Source organism: Etheostoma cragini, chromosome 23 (assembly GCF_013103735.1).
Source record: "Etheostoma cragini isolate CJK2018 chromosome 23, CSU_Ecrag_1.0, whole genome shotgun sequence".
NCBI classification, from domain to species: domain Eukaryota; kingdom Metazoa; phylum Chordata; class Actinopteri; order Perciformes; family Percidae; genus Etheostoma; species Etheostoma cragini.
Window position 1 is genome coordinate 6,780,782 of NC_048429.1, and position 14,982 is coordinate 6,795,763.

General features: G+C 42.5%; 2 protein-coding genes across 2 annotated transcripts in view; one reads left to right on the top strand and one right to left on the bottom strand.

Annotated features, from left to right (window-relative positions):
• The window catches only part of snd1 (staphylococcal nuclease and tudor domain containing 1), a 171,046-nt gene that overhangs the window by 77,382 nt on the left and 78,682 nt on the right, over positions 1 to 14,982 (bottom strand). The gene's annotated exons all lie outside the window — the stretch shown is intronic.
• Positions 13,277 to 14,982, top strand: part of lrrc4.1 (leucine rich repeat containing 4.1) — a 5,213-nt gene continuing 3,507 nt past the window's right edge. Inside the window, exons 1-2 of the mRNA XM_034863041.1 lie at positions 13,277 to 14,649; positions 14,766 to 14,982. The exon at positions 14,766 to 14,982 is cut by the window's right edge and continues 3,507 nt beyond it. The gene's annotated coding sequence lies outside the window, so the exon portion shown is untranslated. The remainder of the gene's footprint in view (positions 14,650 to 14,765) is intronic.

Genomic DNA, 14,982 nt, shown 5'->3' on the forward strand with positions numbered 1-14,982 from the left:
AATTAACATTAATACCTAAAGACAAGTTTGTAAAAAAACAACAAACTAAATTAAAATGAGACTAAGCTCTATTGCAGATGAGGCAATAAAAATTTCCAAAGCACTGAAGAACATTTTTGCACACCTTCTGGCATTGTGGCCATGTTTTTAGTTCTTCAATGACCCTCGAGATGGGAGAGAGAGAGAGAATCATGGCCAGGCCATCATCATTTGTCTCCACCTCCTTTTTTATCCTCTTCCACCAGTTGACACGGCAAATGGCATAGCCAGCCTGTGTCACTCAAAAAGCCATTTCTGTCCTCCCAGACTCAGCCTATGCTGACAGATTGAGAGAATGAGGGAGTGAACAAAGGGGTGGAAAAGAGCAGACAGAGGCATTTTTCAACATGGCTTTTTGTCAATTCCTGTGTGATAGTCACAATGAGAAGCAGTGCCCGGTTGCTAGGCTTGTAGTAGAGTTGTTAGGATTGAAGTTTGAGTGCGAGAAAAATGGTGGAGACGAGCTACTGAGAGTTACTCCATGTTGCTATAAACTAGTAGTATAGTAAGTAGTAGTAAGAGTCGACATTGCAAGCTTGACCCTGCCAGGAGCCATATATACAGAAAGACATTCTCACCTCATCCTTCTGCATTTATTCAACAGGTAATTCCTAAAGGGATGGTATAAAAGAATAGATCCAGGACTCTGGCAAAAAAAACATCCTGGTTTTTAGAGGAAAATTATGTTGTCACTTGTGTGACAACAATGAGGTACACTTAGACACCATATAATACAAAAAATCATTCATGCCAACAGGTAGTCATCATCATAATAGGAAATGGTAGTCTGACCCCAGTCAACGGCATACAAGATAAGAACCTTGAGAAGAATCATCCTATAATCATCCTCCAATTTTGCCAATTAAGTTGAAGCCTATAAATAGCAACTGACAATCAACATATGAGATAGTGGACTGAGATGGGTGCTGTGTGGTTGTGTGTGTGAAAGAGATATATGAAAGGGAGGACTGATTGAGTCAAGTCATGCCTGCTTAGGAAACGCTTAGTCTGTTGCTGGACTGCAAACGATGATTCCCTGCCAAATATGATTTGCCATCAATTTTCTTTCTTCAATTGCAATGCATTTTGACCAGTCGTGACAACACGAGTACCTGCCCATGGAAGTTCTAAATGTGGCTTAATAATATGGCATCCAATAAAAGGGATTACAACCACCTTAAAACCTGTGCTTGGTTATCAGGCCCATATTTAGGAAAAGATGCTACATTACTGAACTCCTGTACATTCTACATAAGTATAATGAGATTCCCTGTGTTGTGTTTGACTCAATATAACTATGTCCATGATTTTCTTCTATCCTTTGTTGGTAAAATTTGAAGTGAGCCTCCAGCTCACAACATAGTTTCAAATGTGACACCTTCAGTTTGTTATCGCTTTTCTTACATTGTTCCAATCACTCCCTTTCCTCTGTTTTTCTACTTCCAAAAGTTTGTGTTAAAAACAAGACTGGGCCTCTAAACACCTTTATAATGAGGAGACAAGGGAGAGAAATGGGGCTAAAATATGTGGAATGAGAGAGAGAGAGAGAGAGAGAGAGAGAGAGAGAGAGAGAGAGAAGTGAAAGTAGAAAAGTGAGGAATAGGCGGAGGAGGACGGAAAACTTAGAAGAGGCCACAAGTGATGAAAGAGTGTTGAAAACAAAAAAAAATGTCTTCCCTTCCTCCTCCTTATTCTGCCCCACAAGACTCCCAAAACGCAGATGCAGTTAATCAGCTCTACCTCAGAGAGGACATGCTCTGACTACAGAATCGGCACAGGGACAGAGATGGAAGATGCACGACAAGCAATAAAGAAGCAAAAAGTGAAGTTTAATATAGCTATTTATTCATCACACTGGGCTGTTTTTCCTAAAATTCACACCAAGGTATAATTTAAATTCAACACATTCTAACTATATAGTATTGTACTTAAGTTTATAATTGGCAAGATTTAAATGCACTAGTGTAGTGCCATTTGACAATGTGCCTGTTTGGAACAAGGCAAAGTGCTTGGCTTGTGGTATTGCTGTTTGTAGAATTCATCAAAACCAAATTGTACCCCGAAAAAAAGTGCTGTGTCTGCCTGGTTCAGCGCTGAGCTTTTCTCACATTGACCAGCGCTGTGAAGGAATAATCTCTGAGATTACTTTATGTTCCGCTTTTGGTTAGAAGTGGTGAATGTAGGCTACACTGCAAAGCAAATTAATACTATAGTGTCTGGCTTTTGTTTGATATTTAGTGTTGCCAAATGGCTTTTTGTTGAATGGGATTCTGAAATTTTCTTAAATTTAGGAATTGTTGTTTGTTTATTAAAACTCAAAGACAGTCCAAAGTAGTGCTACTTTTGCACATTTTTAGGACCGATGTATGGGCGGGCCAATAGTGTCATTTAAGTATGACCCGAAAAGATAATGTATATAGTAGATATTACAAAGACAAAGCCAGCACGTGTGTGTAAAAACGAAGTCGTCCTGTACGAGATGAAATCTATTTAACAGGCAGCCACAGCGGAATATAAACAGCATTTCATTGCTTAGTTGATACATTTGGCTTAGAAGGAATCATTTCCTACAGGGGTGCTTTTAACACCACCAGGTGTGCAATATGACAATTGTGCTTCCAAATAGAATGGATAAGGCTCACCTCGAAACAGGCAGCAAAGCAAAGACACTCTCTTCAAATTCAATTTCAACAATTTGGCCACAGGCAAAGGCAGACACCCCACTACTATTGTGAAGTTACAAGCCACAACCGTCTTGTGACCAGCTCAACACCGTTTCTTCAACAAATGCTGCCTAAACTTACTGCTTGAATACTCAATGAGGCACCTTTTAGGAAGTAAAACCCTATGCCCAAAGGCTGTTGTCTCATGGTATTTCTGCTGACTGAATAAGTAGAGACCTCAATTGTTTCCTAAAAAGGAAAATCAAACTAATGTGTCTCAGTGGTTTCATCAATTTTCAGTCATGTAATGCTGTGCACAGCTGAGCTACTAACAAATGGATGACAGAACCGTAATGAAAAAAAACAAATGGCAGCCCTCAAACAAGAGTGTCTAGAAGGTTAAGTCAGCAAAGCCATCTCCAGACAAAACGTGCGTATTAAAATGCACACGCAGGCACTCAGCGCCTTGCTAGCAGTTTGCTTACCTAGAAAAAAAAAACCAATCTGAATGAACTTTCAGCACATTGAAGTCACACTTAAGTCAAAAAAGGAATGTCTTTCATTAAAACAATTTAGTTGCTCAGATATTACAGGAGGCTCCAACACATCCTAACCATTATGAAGAGGTTTTACAGAAGCACACACTTACACACGTTACTTGCTGCAAAAATCCCCTCTCCACCCTATCCCTCAATAGGCTTCATCATGTTTTTTACTGTCCAATCACATGAACAGAAAAATTGCAAAATGAGCCCTGAAATAAAGTGATTGGTTTCAAGTCAAAATTATAATTTTTAGCACGATGTCAAAGTATGAGTGGCAGGAAAATGAAAAGTGAAATCAATGTCTGCCTGGGGAAATTACCACTGTCCACTAAACTACAGCGCAAATGACCTAGACTGATGGCATCAGTGAAAGAACTGACAGAGAGGAAGCACCAGTAGGAGGATTGGTAGGCAGGGGCCTGTGGGCAGCATTGTTCAATAAAATATATACAACAAAACAAGAGATGTAATGCAGATGAAACATATCGGATGCACTTATTGTAGCTACTATATGTAAGCATGACAGCTTTTAATGTGTTGTTGAAAGGTCATGGGATTTCTCTGTGTATGTTAAAAGATTAAACAGCCTTGTGGATGATGAACAGCTTGGTAAATGTAAATATTTCACTGCATTATAAAACTATAGACATACTGTATGTCTGAGTTTGAACGTATGTGACTGTGTGTGCAATTATTTTCGTCAGATACAGGGGTGGGAGCAGAAACAACAGGACATTGGAGATAGTGCATGACAGCTGTGAATTCATCTTCCGCCAACTAAAAATAAAAAAAGTGCCGCTCAAAATCCTACAATCACCAGCACTGAAGTGTAAATTGAGTTTTATCACAAAATTGCATTTTCCTGTGAAAAGAACAACATACATAAGCCTGTCAGAACACTACTGGGAACAGAGTATCAAAACTGCAGCCGATTGACTTTTCTTGCATTCGGCTCAGCAAAAGTAAGCAAAAAGTGCTAGCTCCCAAACAAATAATGCCAGTTACATGCTGTGCGGATGTGCCAGTATGTATGTAAGTACTGTATGTATTCACGTACGTACATACATACATACATACATACATGTATATACATATACACGTATGTATATATGTAAGCTTACCGCGCATGCATCGACACACAGGCAAATTCATTTCAGCCAGATGTCTACCTTCTAACAGTCACTAATTTCCTCTCCCACCTCTTCTCAGAGCAAGCCAACCATACCAGTTGTAATTTTCAGTTATGAAAAAGTGTTAACATGCAAAGAGGACTTAAAGGCAAAATAAGACTGTGTGCAGGTGTGTCTCAGATATGCCTGCATTAGCAAGATTCCATACAACAGCAAGGTGTGAAATAAAAGCACTTCCATGTTGCAGGCTTAGGGCCTTTTTTATTTTTTTATTACTTCTACTACTTAATATTCAATTTTGATTGTATAGTTGTTAACCAGGCTAACATGTGTCAAAGACAATAAACATCACTGTCAGCTTTTTTTTCTTCTTTTTTTTTTTACGAGACAAAGTTTATGAGGTGTACAGCTCTGGTGCCACGCCTCTCTTCACTGACGCCACTATTTCCCCTCATGTGCATTCACCCACACATCACCATGTTGCCATACGTAGCGGTACTTTTGACAACTCAATCGACATCCTACCCTCAGCTCTCTTTAGTGACTGTAGGCGGACTGTGTGGGAGGACTGGCTCTGACAGAATGGACTGCTGTGTTATTGACTTCAATTAAGAAAGTGCTGCCTGCTGCTTTTTCCCCCCTTTCCTTTCATAGCCAGGACCCTGCTGGCCCCCAGCCGCAGCCCACGATATCCCTGATTCCACTGCTACAGAAAACACATTTAAACAAGGTAACAGGTCTTTTAGGTGGTGGGGGATGTCAACGTCCACTAGGGTGTCAGCCCTCTCTCTCCTGCATTGTCTCCTACCTGCTTGGGCGGGCAGTAGCTGAAGTGTTGTATTGTTGGAGGCCGCAGGTACATCAGCAATATACATTTGACGCTGTGCTGGCTGCGCTCATAGATTAGACACACTTAGCTTGGCTTCTCAAATCCCCAGTATGGGAAAATGATGGAGGCAGAGAACCGCAGTTATTACACTGAAAAAATTAACTGGGTGGGAGCATAGAATGTAAAAATAATGGACCAATCTTCAGGGTCTGAAAAGTGAAGCCAATGCGGAAGTGTCCTAAACCTGCATTATATCTAATTTTCAGCAGGTGGCGACTCAACTGGTTGCAAAATTAAGTCAGTTTCTATAGAAGTCTATGGGAAAATGACCCTATTTCTCACTCCATTTGTTACCTCAATAAAACATTTTTATGTTGAGTTCATGGCCTTAACAGAGTTCATGGCCTTTCAAGTCTTCCACAATACAGCATTTATTTATTTTAAAATTGACGATAAAGGAAGGGATGCTGTAGGGCGTAGCAGGCCGACCTGATAATTACTGCGGCGTAGCCATGCTAACCATGTCACTGTGTACATTAAAATAGCAGTGAAGTGTCCATGTTTCTTCTTAAACTTCGAACGTTTTTCACATCATCAAAGCCATCGCTCATATGAACACAGATATGGTAGAGGGGGCAACTATCAGTAATGAAATACAAATTTGGAGGGCGCCCGGATAGCTCAGTTGGTAGAGCGGGGGCCCATATATAGAGGTTTACTCCTTGACGCAGCAGGCCCAGGTTCGACTGACCTGCGGCCCTTTGCTGCATGTCATCCCCCCCCCCCCCCTCCTCTTTCATGTCTTCAGCTGTCCTGTCAAATAAAGGCTTAAAATGCCTTAAAAACAATATTAGAAAAGTGATTGTCAAGCAGGTTGCAATAGTGTGTAGTGTCTGTAGAGAGATATTTGACACAAGGGAAAATACACGGCAAGGCAGACGGATGGGTTTACAAACCCACAATCATGGAAGTGGAAAAGATTATTATTATATATAAAATCTCTATCTGCTGGACAGTGCTGCAGTAATCTGGGCGTGGACAGGTTGATTTGAAAAGAAGAAAAGCTGTTTCATTCTTTTTTTCCATCCCTGGGTCTGTGCAGTAACAGGCCTCAGTATGGCTAATCCTCCCCTGCATGAAGCTTGATGGAGATTCTTGGATTAAGAGCTTCATAGAAATAACACCGTTAGGAATGTAATTGTCACTGGGAGTTTAGGTAGGAGGAGGATATTTGAAGGTCAGGGCATCATAATGGGAGAGGAAAGACAGGTGGACACCGAATATAACAAAACAATCTGGTAGTAGGTCAATGCACTACCCTCGAGATGGCATGGTGGTTTAAGATGGCCTACAAGTATGGCTTCTATGTCAGTGTCTAGGTATGAACCTAATTTTACAAGCAAACTACATGTTTAATTCATTAACCACAAATAGCACACTATTTACACTTGCCATTTCTTAAAGGCTGCACAAAAGTAGCAGTATTAAACCAAGACAAGTCAAAGCATGTATTAGTATGCAAAATAAATCACAGTTTCCACTCCCATTTTATCCTTGAAAAACAATTAAGTGAACTGAGACAAGTATAAGTAGCCTACTGCAAAAGCCCGACATAAGAAAATTGTCACATAATGTTGCAGAGAATTTTGTTTTGACCAAGCCAATAATACATAAAAAGGAGAGGGAGGGGGTGGAACGGAATGAAGACGGCATTTTTGCTCTAAAGAGCTAAAAGTCTAAAAGATTTAGCTGCTCTCTCAGCAGTGAATTACTATGTTTTTACCTTCACATTGCTCAAGAGAAAGAGACATCTATTTCCTATGGCCAGGCAGTTGGCAAGGCACCATTGTGATGAACGCACATACAGGGATGCTCCATGAATCCTAATGAGGCCAGCTGACCAATGACGAACCCAGGGCAAGACATGGGGAGCATTAGCATATGGTGAGAAAAATATAAAAGGACATTAAATGGCACGCTTGGTACAATGACATCCAGTATTTTTCATATCAAATTCCATTCTTAAATATAAATGTGGCAATAATTGGTAAAAACAAGGCCCAAGCAAAAACACTCCCATTTTTAAATATGCATTAAGGATCTCCTATCTATCTTGGCTCATGCTGATTGGGTTAACAGTGCTAACCTACTTGTATCTTTCTTCTGATTCCAGCTAACATGGTGCTAGGGCTAATCCCTGCTCTGGCAGCCAATATGAACACAGCTCAACATAATGAAGCCTATTAGTCTGGAGACAATGCCTGCTAGCAAAGCTCAAACACTGAATAACAAAGGATGAAAGAAAGTACTTTCCTGTGCGCCTTCATTTGCCATGCACACTGTCGCACACACAAAAACATATGACGAATGAACAAATACAATAAACGACTGGCCTGCAAATAGTAGAACAGATAAACATTGTAAGAAGTAGCAATTTAGAGAAGTAGAGTGAGGGCAAGAAGACAGAGTGGAGGACTAAGGAAGAGAAAGGAAAATAATGGAAATAAAGAGGGATACCACACAGCAGGAGCAACGGAAGGAAAGAAATATAAGAGGAAAAAAAACAGGGCAATAACAAAGGCAGTGTAACAAAAGTGCAAAAGAGGAGCAAGACAGATAAAGAAAGAACGAAGAAAGGGGCCAAGAAACAAATTGAGAATAGGAAGTTAAAAACAAAAAAGCTAAACGCCAACTACACATAAAAATATGGAAGATGATAATGGGAATTTAAATGATTATTGACAGAGCAATTCATTACCAGAAAGTCTAGATTAAAAGCCAAGTAGTCAGCCATGTTTATTGTTTTATCGAGTAACCTAAATTGCTTTTTAAATAAAAGCACAATCTAAATGCATTAAAAGAAAACGTCACTGGATGTTCAATTTAGGATAATGCTGAAAATGTTATCGATAGGTGTCTGATGCAATGAGTGAAGGCCAAGCAAGGTCAGAGAGAGAAGACTAGCAGGACTGAGCAGGTATTTTGACGACACAACTCATCCAACCTGGGAATACGGCAGACACTAATATACCCTATTGCTTATTATAATCTTTGGATACCTTGGCTTCTGATTGGTTTGTGCATCTCTGTGTGTATGTGTGCCGGTGTGTGTTGAGAAAAATGATAAACAGGAAAAAATCCCTCCCAAGCAGTTTAAGCCTTTAGTGGGACACTGATAGCAGTGTGTGTGTGTGTGTGTGTGTGTGTGTGTGTGTGTGTGTGTGTGTGTGTGTGTGTGTGTGTGTGTGTGTGTGTGTGTGTGTGTGTTTTACAGGTAATCTTTTGCAGAATTAATTCCTGGAAAGTGAAATGAAAATGGGAAAGCAAGTGTCTACTAGCAGGCCCTTTACCTCAAGGTCAGCATCATAGACTTTGGGGTGTTTGTGTGTGTTGATGTTTAAATATGGTGACCTGAAAAATGGGTTTGAGATAACATTGTGCCAGGGTGGACACAACCCCCACACACACACCCACAAGACAAGCCCAAAACTTGACTGCCCTGGTGTCTTCTTGAAAAGAAAATATCTGTCTCACAGACTTGCAAACAAAACACTCCCAGGGCCTTTACTGTAAATCCTTGATCCTGCCCATGACAGAGGCAATGCCATTATCATTAGATCTATCATTCAACTGGATACTCCTAAACTCCGATTGTCATTGCTCCTTTACCACACTGCAGGCTATTCACCAAAATGGACTACTGACATGCACATACATGCAAACAGACACGGGCTGCTGACCTACATGTGACTGTCCACAGCCCAGATTTGCTAGCACTCACCCCAGGGCATGGGTTCTGTAACGTTTGCATATATCCCTCGAACATGCCAGCTGACAGGAGGACAAGCCGCACCAAAGTAGGTCTTGCGGTACGCCCAAACTACACCCAGTGCCCTCCTGACCTGGTGCGGTGGGTGTCTTTATAGAGCCTTGGGTAAAGCAGGGTGGACAGGGGTCGCACAGATGGGACATGGTGCTGGGGTAAAAGCGTGAAGGTCCCACATATCTGACAGCTCATCAGGCCATCATCGGTCAGCAAGTCCTGGAGGTAAGCTCTGACAACACTGTTCTTGTCACGACAGTGTACGTATACGATGGCAAACGTTTGAAAAATACTCCTAATTAAACCATTTAGCCAGGTTTACAAATTGGCATTGGCCCGAACATTAACTCAGATTCAACTTAGCATCCAGGTACAACCCTTAAAAAAGCCACTCGCTTTCCAAAGGCTTTTCTGGCGCACACACACGCGCACAAACGACTTTGAAAAAAAACTTGCCATAGTCACAGAGTTTGGCTGACCATCAAGCAATGTTGGCCATTCCGGGCCAGGATCAAACTATAAAGCAAGGGGTTGACCACTTTTGGTCAGTGGAGCATTGCAGAGTTTGGCAGGCCATGACCCACGCTCCATCAGTAGTGAGAAAGCAGAATGTCCACTGACAGAAAAATAGAGAAAGATTGGAAAACACAGGAAAGAGAGAAATAGACAGGGTGAGGGCCAATGAGAGAGAGCTGTCCTGGCAGCAGTGGTCATGCAATGGGTCAATGGATAATTTTGGTTAGATAGTAGTCTGGGATGTACTGTGCTGGGTGGGGGAAACAACCTGAACTCAACCTGGGTCACTTGCTCATCAAAACGGTGGCACACATCACCTACAGAACAGTGCACCATCTGACAAATATAGCAGTGCCAGTATGCACACTGTACTACATCTGATCTGTTGTCATCAATAATCAAACAAAGAACCACGGGCCTTCATTTGCAGTTGACTGAACTGGCAACAGATCAATGAAATGCTGATGTTTCCAGCAGCACATTTGCTGCACATCCTATATTTGTATTACTAGTGCCCTCTTTAAACATGCCTGTTTGGAATGGGCTGATTGATTGGCCTCCTGTATTGTAGGTAAGGAAAATGTATTTAGAGAGCACTTTTCACAGATAATATTGTTACCTCTTACTGTACATATATTTATTGTTTATCGACTTTTTGAATATTTTTTCCTATGTCTATTTAATGTGTTTCTTATATAATCACAAAGTGCTTTACATAAAACCTACAATATGAAACATATTAAAACAAAGTACAATTAAAAACACTGCACACCATATCGGACTAAGGCGACAGACTACGACTCAAAACAATGGTCCCCGCAGGTCCTAAGCCGGGTGCGAGGAACAGTCAGGAGACTGGACATATTGAACCTTAAGGGGGAGTACTGATGAATAGGGTTGCAGTAGGTCAGCCACATATGCAGGTGACTGACCGTTTTGCTGCTCGTAGCTTTCTCCAGAAGCACCTAATATGCAGCTTAACTGTATACTACTGACTTAGTATGTCCTTTAGAGGAAAACATTGTAGTTCCCATTTACTTGACAGAACTTTGCCAATTTAGATTCTACCCATAAAATATCAAAATTAACATATGCATTATGGTGGAAAACCTCAAGCTTGAAGTCAAAGACCATCAGATTAAGGCATAGCTTCTTCCCACGAGCAGTCATGCTACTCAACTCGCAAACAATAGACTTCACACCGTATATAGCTGCATTATTATTGTTGAACTGTTGGGGAAGGCAGGATACAAGCATTTCATTGCATAACTTGTTATTGTAATGACAAATAAATACTGTAAGTACATTCTGATAATGCCATCTCTTTTTACTTCAAAGATTTGAAATCAGAACTTTATCTCTTGGGCATTTTCTGTCTTTAATTTGACAGAACAACCGAAGATATAACAGGGGGGGCGGGGGGCGCGCGACATGCAGCAAGGGGCCGCAGGTCGGCATCAGACCCTGGCCCTTTGCGTTTGAGGAGTAAACTTCTGTATATGGGCGCCTGCTCTACCGATATCCATAACTCTAGAACTTGTAGTATGCGGTCACAGGTGGTTTTACCATATGGCATAGGTAAAGGGCATTGTGAATGTGTGTTTTTTTGTAATTTGTTTTTTATCAAACCTTTAACACATGTTGCAGCGTGGTTCAATCAGTTCGGCTGTGGCTCATCTAGAGATTCAAGGTGTCACACATCCACACACAATGCCTGCAACTGCCGGCAAAAAAATAACATGCTGGAGAACCCAACAGCCTGGCGTTCAACTATCTTGTGTTTGTGTACGATTCATTTCGTCATTTGCATGTATAGTAAACATCAGGTTTGAGCGGATTAACACTTTTTGGCACAACACCAGTAGCAGATGAACTGCAATCAATGAGCCTTTTAAGGATTTTGCAACTCCGCGCTGCTGTAGGCTACTGCAGAAGCGACCCACACACAAACGATTTATAGTTAGATAACCTTTTTTGCACGTCTGTTTGAAAAATATGCCTGCATTATCTTATGTTTTCACTTGCTTGGAGAATGCAGTAGTGCCGCACACTTCTAACATCACCCTCCACATAGCCGTGGTGCTAGGGAATCCCTGTGGAAAGGAAATAGCCTTTCTGTCTTAAGAAAGGAAAATCCCCCCTACACTCATGTGGCTGCTACCTCACTGTTCCATGTGCTTCATTGAAGCCCATTCATATTCAACTGCAGTGAAGTCAAGGAGAAAGAGTGTGTGTGTGTGTGTGTGTGTGTGTGTGTGTGTGTGTGAGTTAGAGGGTAAGCGTGTGAAAGAGAGAGAAAGCGTGAGGGAGGGGCGATAGAACTAGAAAAGGTCACACTGCCTGTAGCGCATTACGTTATTCCCACCGGCACAGGAATATAGAGCCAACTCCTAGCGCGCAAGCGCAAGCACACACACACCTATCAACCGTCAATTACCCACACTGCTTCCTAGCTTAATGGACATAAGGCTTGTACAAATCATTGGAGATAGAGGGGTGATGGGACAGTAGGGTGTGTTAGTTTTGCTTCTTGTCCTGCGGCAGGAAGGTAAAGCATGTCTTGTTTTCTCCTGTTTGCCTTCCTCAACTTGACCTTTATGGCTGTGTGCTTCCTGAAGCGACAGTTAGTGCTCAAATTAAGGGTTAAGGCCTGCCTGTTTAGAGTGCTCTAACTACCTGCAAAGGGACACATGATGAAAGGGGCGTGGAGAGTGGATAAAAGGGTAAAAGGTGTCAACGCAGAACAGAAAGTTTGATTTTATATCATGTACTGTACCTGCTTCCCATCAGGGTTAGACCAAGAACATATCTACCTAAAAAAATATTTCAATAAAGTAACCTAATCAAATTCTTACAATTTAAACTTTTAGTACCATTGCACTGAAGAGATAGATTGATAGGGATATGGTTTAAATCGCATGAAATGTCTTCTAAACATGGAGATTCAATATAAAGATAGCCAGCCAGAGATGAAGTAGTATGACATTGTGGCAGACCAAGAGTGAGCAGTGAGAAGAAAAGACAGCGAGTATGGTGAGGCTGAAGTGGGTGGGGGGAGTTAAGGCACAAAACACACTGCATCAAACCAAAGCAATGCTCCGAGCTGGGTGCGTCAGCAGTCCATTCATGTTCTTATATTTTCCACTAAGGGATAAAACGAAAAGAGTAAGAAAACAAGGGGAGGTAAAGTTAAAGAAAAATCAAAGATAAGAAAGACCGAGCAGAGATGGGTAAGAGAGAGGGCATCGTGAGAGAGAGAGAGAGAGAGAGAGAGAGAGAGAGAGAGAGCAAGAGAGAGAGCAAGAGAGAGAGCAAGAGAGAGAGCGAGAGAGAGAGCGAGAGAGAGAGCGAGAGAGCGCGTCCCCATCTGCCTGCCTTTGCCACCACAGCAATGCTGGAAAGCTTTGCTAGACTCGTTGGAAAGGCTGGATTATTGCTGGGGAGCAGACGGTTGAAATCTGGTTGCTGTGGGGATGTCACTGTCCATCTCTGCCTATTGTTTGTCTATTCCCCTAAGCAACACAAAGTCCCAGAAAGCCACAGAACAAGAGGATGTTCATGAAAGAAGAGAGCGAAAGATAGCATTAGCAAACAGTTTTTTGAAGAGGTAGATCTCTAAAAAGGTCTGAGTGCTTTGAGCTTACCCAACTACCTCAGGACACTGCAGAGAGAGCAGGAGGGAGGCACGGGGGGAGAGAGAGCGAGAGAGAGCGCGAGAGAGAGAGATAGAGAGAGCGCGAGAGAGAGAGAGCGCGAGAGAAGTGAGAGAGCAAGAGATATCCAAGCCGGCGCACACCCTCTCTTTTGCTGCTACAACGGTTCCTTTCCACATCGACGCTACTCTTAGCGTCACGCCTGTAAGCTGCACGCTCACCCAGCTTGCCTTCCCTGTCTTGCTCCTCTCCCTAGTTGGACGCTGCATTAGCGAGGGGGTGCTGATCACCACGAGGAGAGAAGGAAAAATAAAAAGAACTGGAAAAAAAGAAACAAGCCGAAGAGAGGAAGGAGAAACTGCGCACCACCCCTCCTCCCTCTAACCCACCTCGATCAACCCAGCTACAACACCCCCACTCCTCCCGGCACCCCCTTCCATCCCCCACCCCACTCCCCCTCTGAAGAAATTGACGGATTATTGGGAAGTGCAAGGGAGGCAGGCTGCAGCTGCTGCTGTGTGCTCACTACTGCTGCTGTGTGCTTCGCAGGGATGGTGTGTGCGTTTGCAATTGCTGTTGTCGCCACCACGGCTGCCGAGGCTGGAGTATGTTGTTAGTTAAGAAGAGGAAAAAGCTAATGATGGCAGCGTGTGTCGCCTAGTCTTTTGAACCCCTTCCGAGCACTCCTGGTGGGGAAAAAAAGAAATAAAGGAAAACCAAGTGGACACGACGCCACATTGAGAGGGGAAGCAAAGGAAAGAGAGCGAGAAGGGCTGTCAGACTGACCAACTGATTGACCACAAAAAAGTGAACAGAGGAATACAGAGAGGAGGGGGTCTGTTTTCCCCCCCCGGCTCGTCAATCTTTCTTGTTAACCATCGCAAACAAAAGGCAAAGAACATTGAAGAGGACTGTGGAATTTTCATTCAACCTTTTTCAATCCCACCCCCAATTACCTCCCTCTTTTTGCCCTTTCTGCCTTGGCTTTTGGTGCACAAACCAATTGTGCATGTTAGCGTGGTCATCTGTGCTATGGAGACCTGGGTAAGGTGTCTAGGAGGGGGATCAACTGTCGGATTCCAAGGACAAGCAAGAGAAGAGGAGCCGACAGCAAGAAGCGAGCAAGGGCGCACTGCTGCTTTGGGAGCCTGACTGGAATCCTATCTGCAATCTTCTTTTTTCTTCTTTTTTCTAATCAACAAGGAAAGGCAGGGGAAAAAACTCACAAGGGCCTTCGAACCTTTCTCTTTGGATGTGTGGATTTACAAAAGGGCTCATCTTGGCTTAGCTCTTTGGCATTGATACACGTTTTGACAGAGCAAATATAAAAAGGCTTTCTTTGCTGCTCTTGGGATATACATACATCTGATGTGAATACTACAGCTCTTTCTGATTGCAAACAGGAGGGAAGCTATATATCTCAGTTCAAGGACCTGTAATAATAACTTGAGGTAGGTGTCTAGTTTCAACCCCTCTTTGCATCAATTTGTAACCCTACCTTCTATCTTGTAATACAGTTTTTGGTTGCTTAATTTATCATCATGTCCTTCTCATACACACGTTTCAGAAAAGCCAGCCCTCTCTACCCTCCTTCTGCCCCTGAGCACAGCTCATGGGAATAAAATCATTGCTTAAGTGAGGATAAGTCAAGTCCTCTTGCCGCTTAGCAAGCACCGAAAACCCAAATTTTCCTGTTGTCCTCTTCAGTTTCCTTGACTTATTTGCTCTGGTCCCCTTAAAACTACTACCAGCCAACCAGCTACTTTCCTTCATTCCCAAAGCCC